Below are 10,318 nucleotides of genomic sequence, written 5' to 3' on the forward strand. Positions count from 1 at the left end.
ACCGTGGGCGAAAAGTTTATGGGTGGAATTTGAGTGGAATTTTGAGTGCAAAACTCTGCGATCTCTCATTTCTCACTACTCTTTGTGGCGGTCAATACATAATACAACACATGTGAGCACGCTCGTGGAGTTTGTCCAACCCAATCAGAGTTCCATTTTGTAACCTTAAGTCTGCCTTTACCGCTTGCTGCCCACTGCCACCTTATCCTTGTTTGACATCGAATGTTGTGGGTGGGGATAAACCACAACAACATTACATGGGCCTAACGATAGGACCCACCAAGTTCACCTATCAATCTACATGGAGGCCACATGGGAACCACATGGTTAGTATGCTGAAATGGCCCCTTCTAATGGGCTTAACTTTAAATAAGTGTAATTTTTTATCCAGGAATTGGATCAAGGTAAATTTGGTATCGCTAGAAATCTCTTAACGAATTGAACACAACAATGCTATTAGAAGTTAATTATGTAGAATTGAAAAAATGAGGGTTTTTATAACCTCATCTTCATAATGGACCTTGGGGATTTGGTTAAACAACAAGTATCACCTACCATATCCAGAGAAAGAACAAGCGGGGTGGGAGGGAGTGTTACAGAGTGGTATCAAACCTAAGGTTCAATAGTAGACCTTTGGTGATAAAGTTAGAACCTCTGATACAAAGTGGTGTTAGAGCAGAAGGTTAAATGTTGAACCCTTTTCTATGATACAATAAAGGCTCTGTTATAGGGTGTTATGTATCAGAATTATATCATAATTCCCAAGTTCAACACTTGGACTAGATGGGATTTTAAAGATGAAGTTAAAAGCTCTGTTAAGAACTATAGAGTGGATCATAATAGATTGAGAGTTTCAAAAATGTACCGAGAGAGGTTTATACAAACACACACATGATAAACATTTAAATCTAATGATTTAATACTACATCCACCTATGTACTGATTTTAGACTATCGATAATGTGATTGTTGGCTTTGACATATTATTAGTATGTTGATATGCCATTTTATTTTCTAACTTGCATACTAACACGAGATTTCAATTTTCAGCTAGTTTGAATCAACATGCTTAATGCATATACACCAAGGTGATGAGTAACTATATTCAATTATGTTTGAATTAGCTAACAATTATGTGTGTGAAACAACACAAAGAGAGATAAGAAGACACAAATTCTTGCAAGGATAAAGAAATGAGTTGCATAATGGTAGAGTATAGCATGCCAAAATCCTAATATCATTAGGAAGAGGACTTTGTGGGAAAAGGATCAAAGAAAAAATTCCCCTAACTGGGTGGGTACCCTTAGGAGTTTGAGAGCTGAACTAAGAATTTGTAAGGTAGACAAGGATAATATTGTCCAAGCACAAGAGAGAAAACCAACGGTGAATGTAGTGATCTTGCGGAGTTTTTCAGACCTACAAAGATAAAAGAAACATGAGCTTGGTGTCTGTTAGGTCCCTATAATACATAGCCCATATGTTGTTATTGTTGTGCCCCATAGAAACCCATTATTATTATTATTGTTTCCTTACATTATTATTGTCATGTAGGCCCTAATTATATTTTGACCATTTAAACTCTTATATATACCAAGGAGGTCTTGTCATTTGAATCATCCAAGGATTTTCATTTATGTGATGTAAAGGGAGGTTTCCCCCTTGAAGTGTCTTATTATATAGTTATTGATCTATATTTTTTAATGTTTTTGTGTTATTTTTATCTGGTTACATAACATTTGGTATCAGAGCTCTTGATCATAGGGTTTTGTTGCTTCAAATGGGTCATTGTGGAATTTTCGCTATAACTTTTTTGTTTGTTTGTGAAGCTTCAGATCATGAAGTTGTTACCATGTGGATATAAATATTGATGAACATATGGTTAAATTTTAGACCTTGGTCCCCTATATTTTTAGAGATATGGTCCAAGGAAGTTAGGGTTTTGATATACTCTAGAATTCAGTCTCAAACAGGTGTCCCAGGGAAAATCATCATAACTTTCTCCTAGAGAATCAAATTTGAATTCTGTAAAAAGTGACTGAAATTGCATAGATTTTAGTTTTTCAAGTGGGAGTTTTAGGGGCAAATGTTAAAACGATGACACATGTAAGTCCATACAAGTTCTCTCTACTAAACCAATCCATAATCAGGTCATCATGGGAGATTTGGCATAACTTTATCTTGAATAATTCAATCTTGGTGTAACTTATGGGTTTGGAAAGAAGAAACAAAGAGATACATGGAGACATAATTTCAAACCTTGGGAAACCAAAATCATGGAGATATAATAGTTTCAAATTCAACTAGATCAAAAAGCTCAAAATCAGTCTCTTAAAAGGTGTGTATTTTAAAATTTTCATAATTTTTGTTTGAAAAATCAGTTGAAGTGATTAAAAGGGCATAATGAAGCATACATATCATTAATTGGTTCCAAAATTCCTCCCAAACAAAAAAATTCTACACCCAGTAATCCCTCATAATTATCTACTATGACGCATGAAGAGGAAGAAATGCATCATGATATATCAAAATTACGAGACCAAGTGCAACAAATTTCACTCTCACAAAGAGAAACCAAAGATGAATTGAAGCAATGATGAATAGATTAAAAGAAGACATGCAATAATAAATAGAAGGTGGCGTGGATGGTTTAAAAGTATACATTTAAGGTTTGAAGGAAGGTTTGACAAAATTGCTACAAGAAAGGCTTCCTAATGGTGACAAGGCATGCCGTGAAACTCATGATGAAAACAAAAGGAAAGTGAATCATGATTTTAGAGACTCCAACTTTGGGTTGAAGACCAACCATGTTCTAAAGATCGATATGAAAAAGTTTGATGGCAAGGATCCAATAACATGGATACACACAAAAGGTACACAATGCATCTTTATATTAGAAGCCAATCGGTTTATGTGGTATCAATGACTTTGTTCTCGTAAATCACTTGTCACTTGGGAAATTTTTACACAGGAATTGATAGCACATTATGAGGATACAAATAAAAATACTTTCTTTACCCAATTTATAAATCTAAAAAAAGGGTTCAGTTTCGGAGCACATTGACGACTTCCAAAGATTGAATATCAAGGTAACTGATATACCAGAGGAGCATTTGATTGACATCTTCATAGGGACTTTAAAGGATAACATACAACATGAGGTTCACCTTTGGGAACCTAATTCATTGGAGAATGCATTCAGGGTGGCAAGAAAATTTGAAAGCAAAATTGTGGCAACAAGGAGGTCTACCAATCACAACTACAAAGATGGAAGTGTTTCCACTCTTAGTCTTCCACAACCTACAAGGTTGACACCACAACAACTAGAGGAAAAAATAGCAAAAGGGATTTGTTATAGTTATTATAGCAAAAACACTAAAGGTCATAAGTGTGTTAATAAGAAATTATTTTACATAGATTGTGAAGAGGAGGAAGAAAATGATCAAGAAACATCAAAAGAATAAGATATAAACGAGGAACCAACCCCGGGGGCTGAGAAATAAGAAATAAATCTGAACATATCTTGTAATGCATTGGTGGGAATTACCACTCCTAAAACTCTCAAGATAGAAGGTTATACCAAGAAGAAAAATGTAATAATGTTGATTGATTTAGGTAGTACCCATAATTTTACTCATTGTAATATAGCCAAGAATATGAATTTCTTTCTATATCCAATATTAGAGTGTCAGGTGATGGTTGCAGATGGAGGAACTATAAATTGATCAGGAAAGTGTCATAATATCAATCTAATCATGGGGGAATATGTATTGAATATTCCAATGCTTTCAATTATAATGGGTGATGTTGATGTTGTATTAGGATTCCAATGGTTACAATCTTTGGGGACGATAGCTTTTAATTTTCAAGAACTTTTCTTGAAATATTTATGGGAAGGAAAGGAAATTGAATTAAGAGGTTTGTAGGCAAACTTATGAATATAATAAACTCTAATGGCATGAAAAATATTTTGAAGAAGGAACAATGAGGGGTAATTGCACAATTATGATCACTAGGTGTTTAAACACATAAGTCATCCATTTCTCTAGATCTCCAAAGAGTCATTGACAATCATTCCAAGGTATTTTGAGACTCCCAAAGGTATCCCACCTATTCATGATCATGGTCATTCTATTCACTTGATTCTAGGAAGTGTTCCTCCAAACATCATACCTTATATATCCCTATGGCCAGAAGAGTGAAATTGAACATATGGTTGCATAAATGCTAGAGGCAGGTATAATTCAACCTAGCCAAAGTTATTTCTCTTCTCCAAGCATTGGTACACAAGAAGGATGGATCATGGCATATGTGTCTGGATTATAGAGATATAAACAAGCTCACTAGTAAAGATAAATTTCCCATTCCTGTCATTGATGAATTATTGGATGAACTACATGGAGCAATTTACTTCACCAAGTTGTATCTTCATTCATGATATCATCAAATTAGAATGAAGATAGAATAATTTCTGAAAACAACATTCATAACTCATGAAGGTCATTATGAATGTTTTCTCATGCCTTTTGGCCTTACTAATGCACCTTCCAAATCTCAAGGCATGATTCCACTTTCAAACCCTTCCTTATAACATTTGTGTTAGTAATTTTTCATGATGTACTTATCTACAACAAATCATGGAAAAATCATGTTCAACATGTTGATAGGGTGCTCAAACTATTGGAGGAGAAACACTTGTATGAAAAAACCTTCCAAATTTTCTTTTGGGTACATGAGGTGGAATATTTGGGTCATGTTGTATCTCATGAGGGTCTTAAGATAGACCCTAACAAAATTAGAGTTGTTAAGAAATGGAAAATCCATACAAAATTAAGGCTTATTCTAGGATTTCTTCGGTTGATAGGGTATTATTGTAAGTTTGTCACGAATTAAGAGAAAATAACAACAACTCTAACAACATTATTGAAGAAAGATGCATTTTTTTGGACTCTAGAAGTAACTAAGGCCTTTGAACATATTAAAGAGGTAATGTGGCGAGCTTCAGTCTTAGCTACACCAGAATTCACAATTTTTTTTAATTGTGGAATGTGATGCCTCGGGAAATGACATTGGTGTTGTTTTAATGCAAGAAGGAAGACCCATTGCTTTTGAGAGTTTTCCAATCAAGGGAAAGAATTTACATAAACCTATTTATGAGAAGGAAATGTTGGCAATACTACATGCCTTGAAGTAATGTCGCCCTAACCTAATGGGGAGACACTTCAAGGTAAAAACAAATCATGATAGTCTTAAATACTTCTTGGAACAAGGATTATCTTCAGAAGAGCAACAAAAATGGGTCACAAAAATGTTGGATTACGACTTTAAAATCATCTACAAAAAGAAAAGAAAAATGTGGTTGCAGGTACACTCTTAAGAAGGGATGAGGATGTGGAGGCATTGCTATGTTCCATTTCTATTATCCAACCAGATTGGATAACTAAAGTAAGGGATGAATGAAAGAATGATGAAGAGGTGTGGACACTCATTCAAAAGTTACAACAATATCCTAATGCATCTGATGCATTTATCTGGAAAAACGATTCATTGTGGTACAAAGATCACTTATATATATGTAAGAACTCCCAACTCAAATAAAAGGTTCCTTTGGAATTACACACTTCTACTATAGGAGGGCACTCACGATTTTTAAAAACTTACCACAAGGTCAATAAGGAATTTTTTTGAGATGAACTTAAATATGATATTCAAAAGTTTGTGGTAGAATGTTTGGTTTGCCAACAAAATAAGGACGAGATAATTAAGACCCTAGGTCTTTTGCAACCATTAGCTATTCCAAGTCAATGTTGGGAGGATGTCTCAATCGATTATATAACATGTCTACTTAAGTCTGAAGGAAAGAGTGTCATCATGGTGGTGGTTGATAGACTTACCAATTATGCACACTATTTTGCACTATCTCATCCTTTCAAAGCCAATACAATCACTATTGAATTTGTTGAAATAGTTCAAAAGCTACATGGAAACCCAAATGTGATTGTAGGTGATAAAATTCCCATTTTCACTGATTTTTTTGGACATAATTATTTTCTTATCTTAGTAACCAATTAGATCATATCTCATCTTATCATCCTCAATATGATGGGAAAAATGATATAGTGAACACATTTTTGGAAGGATATCTTCATTCCTTTGTATCTGATAAACAAACACAATGGGTCAAGTGGTTACCTCTAGAGAAATGGTAGTATAACACTTCCTTCCATGCTGTAGCAAAAATTACCCCATTTATGGCACTTTATGCATATCATCCACCATCCATCACATCATCTTTAAGAGACAATTCTAAGTTTCAGGCAATGTAAGATCACATCGAGCATAAAAAACAAGTTCTCTAACTTCTAAAGGACAACCTAACTATGGCGCATAATCAAATCAAACAACAGGTAAATCAACATTGAGGTGATAAATTTTTTGATGTGGACAATTTGGTATTTTTACGGCTACAACCATACAAAAAAATGTTCCTCAAGCAAGCTAAGAAAGATAATAAATTATCACCCAAGTACCATGGCCCTTACAAGGTGGTTCAAAATATTGGTACTATGGCATATAAATTGGAGTTCCCTACATCTTGGTGAGTAAACCTAGTTTTCCATGTTTCATGCTTAAAGAAGGTTATAGGTGACAAGATCCTAGTTCACAATATATTTACAAAACTTGGTGAGGAAGCAAAAATAATATTGGAGCCTAAAGAAATCATAAAAACAAGAATTCGACAGCTATGAAATTGATCAATTTCAAAGTATCTCATTAAGTAGAAGAACTTACCTACTGGAGATTCCACATGGGAGGATGGGTATTTTATATAGAAGCATCCAAAACTACTCAAGCTTTGAGGGCAACAATTTTTTGAAGGAGAGGGGAATGTTAGGTCCCTATAATATTAGTGTAGCCTATATATTGTTATTGTTGTGCCCCATAGAAGCCCATTATTGTTCCCTGTATTGTTATTGTTGTGCCCTTACATTATTATTGTTATGTAGGCCCTAATTATATTTTGACCCTTTACACTCCTATATATACCAAGGAGGTCTTTTCATTTGAATCATTCAATAATTATTCATTTATGTGATGTAAAGGGAGGTTTCCCCCTCGAAGTGGCTTATTATATAGTCGTTGATAGACTATCTTTTCTTATGTTTATGTGTTATTTTAATCTAGATAAATAACAACGAGAACTATTTGGGTAGGAAAAAATCCAAGAAAATACATTATGAAATTTGGAAGAAACGACTAAAGGCTAACAAATCAGAAGAAAATAAATCGAAAAAGAGGCACAAGCAAGCTAGCAAATAAAAAATGAAAGGAGAAATTCCACTTAGTACTCTGGAAAGAGAATCAAGAAACCATAACCATATGTATAATGCAACAACCAAGGGACACCATCAATAAAGGAGGGGGGAGAAGAGATCAATGCTAGAGGAGTTTAAGACAGCAAAGCATCCTACCTTTGGTGGGGAAAATAAAAAATTGAAGAGGAAAAATCCTGATCGTTAGGATCAAGGAAGTATTTAAATAGAGTTCATGACTACTCTAATAATATGAAGGCCAACATGGCTATTTTTAGCTTGAAAGTTAAAGCTCACATATGGTGGGAATATTTAAGAAATGTAAAGGGCATTAGAGAGAAGGAGGTATCATGGAGAAGGTTTGAGAAATACTTTCGTGAAAAGTACCTATCTGAGAAATACTATGACAACAAAGTTAAATAATTCCATGAGCACAAGCTAGGGTAGCTTATTGCTGATGAGTACACATACATATTTTTAGAGCCATTGAGTTACATACCATACATCAAATATGATAAGGTGAATATTGAAAAGTACCTCAACAGACTACCTCAAGCTTACCAAGACATAATTGATTTTGATGAGCCAAGAACCTTAGAGGACACAATATAAAAGGAAAAATGTTGTTATGAGTAGTCTAAGCATAAGGCTGAGTTTTGAACATACTGGAAAATAGGAGATAAGACTAGATTCAAGAGGAAAGTGCCAAGACCCTTAGGACATAATCCAGGAGGGAGAAATGTGAAGTTCACCTGTCATGCCAAGGGTGAGGTTTATCAAAATTCACCATTGAAAACCAAATAAAGTTTTTTTTAAAAAACGAGGTCGAGGGGTTCAAAAGATGAACTTTTTAGTGTTGGACATGTGGAGAGAACCACATGCAACAAGACTGTCCTTAGCAATAGCAGAATGTCACAAAGTTGTGCAATGTACAAGAGGCTTTGCAAAATAAAACCCATGAAACATTGTGGCATATTCAACTGTCCACGAGAACCAAACTACATGTGACATATGTAGTGGAATCATGCCCCATTAAGATAAACATAATGTAAACTTTAACCACACTTAATATTTTTCTATTGGGATCATATTCTTTCCTAATAAGTATGGATTGGATAGTGGCCCATAAAACCAAAATTGACTTCTATAGTAAGTCACTTGAATGCCTTAGTGATGAAGGTGAGGAAATGGTTCATTAGGGAATAAGGAAGCCTATTTTTGTTCGACGATTATCGATGCTGCAAGTAAAGAGGTGTAGCCAAAAAGGGTGCACCCTGTATGTGGTCTAAGTGACCATCGAGTCAGAGAGTGCTGAGGCTAGAATGGAAGCTCACATAGGCTTAAAGAAACTCAAAGATGTGTTTATGAAATACTAGGATTTCCACCTAGGAGATAAATTGATTTCTCCATTGAGTTGCTTCCTAGATTAGTGCCAATCTCAAAGGCCCCATATCATATGAGCACACCAGAACTACTGGATCTAAAATTACAATTGAATGGAATGTCGGACCAAGGGTATATCAAACCCAATGTGTCACCCTAGGGATCCCTAGTGCTATTTGTAAATAAGAATGAGAACACACTACAACTGTGCATCAATTATCAACAACTGAATAAAGTAACAATGAAGAAAAATTACATGCTTCCTAGAGTTGATGACTTGTTTGATTAGTTGAGAGGGGTTGCAGTGTTCTCAAAAATAGACCTCAGATATGGTTAACATCAAGTACAAATTAAGGATGAAGATATCCATAAAATAACTTTCAGGACAAGATATGGAAACTACAAGTTTGTGATGGTGCCAATTGGGCTTACCAATGCCCCAACCACATTTATGTTTCTGATAAACAATGTCCTCAACACATATTTGGGCAAGTTTGTACTAGTATTTGTGGATGACATCCTGGTATACTCAAAAACCATAGAAGAGAACAAAGAACATTTGATAACAATATTTTAGTTGTTAAGAAAGAACAAGCTCTATGCCAAGCTCAACAAATGTGATTTCTTCCGATCACAGGTTCAGTATTTGGGACATGTTATTTCCAAACGTGTGTCAGTGGACTGTATGAAGATTAAGGCCATCATGGCATGGCCTACTCTCCAAAATGTTATAGAAGTTAGATATTTCATGGGATTGGCTAGGTATTACTAGTGATTCGTTCGATATTTTTCAAAAATCGAGCATCCAATCATAGCTTTGCAGGGAAGGAGTCAAATTCCAATGGACATTAGAGTGTGTACATAGTTTTGATTGGCTTAAGAAATTTCTCACGTGTGCACCTATTTTGCAGATAATAGATCTAGAAAAGGACTTCCTATTCTGTACAGATTCCAGTAAGGAAGGAATAGGTGGATTTTTGATGCAAGAAGGACAGATGGTTTGTTAAGAGCCAAGAAAATTAAATAAGAATGAGAAGAACTATGTCACTCATGACTTGGAACTTGCAACAATAGTGCATGCGTTGAAAATGTGGTGACACTACTTGCTTGGGAGGAAGTTTGTAATAATGTCGGGCCATGTAGGGATGAGATACTTGTTTGACCAACCCAAGTTAAATTAAAAACAATCCCAATGGTTAGATTTTATTAGTGAGTTCGAGTTCGAGATAAAACACATTAAACGCAAGGAAAAAAAACTAATAAACACACGTTGTAAAAGCCTACAAGTGGTACACTTGGAATCCATGAGCACTTGTGAATTTAATATCAAAATAAAAGATCGAGGGATCATTTATACAAGATAAGTAGTTTCAACATGTGAAGGGTCACTTATAGAAGGATCCAAAAGGGTCATTGGGTAACAAATACACATTTAAAATGATGGAATGGTTAAATTCAAAAATAGGTGGTATATACCTTGTATAGGAAACTTGAAGAAGCTCATCTTGGAAGAGCTTCACGAAAAATATTACTTAGGACATCCTTGTTATTAAAAAATGATAACAACCATAAAGAAAATATATTATTGGTCATGTATGAAAAGGGAAGTTGTTGAATACATTTCTA

This window comes from Pinus tabuliformis, chromosome 5_2 (assembly GCF_031772625.1).
Source record: "Pinus tabuliformis cultivar Carrire ecotype Pingquan chromosome 5_2, CPIR1, whole genome shotgun sequence".
NCBI lineage: Eukaryota > Viridiplantae > Streptophyta > Pinopsida > Pinales > Pinaceae > Pinus > Pinus tabuliformis.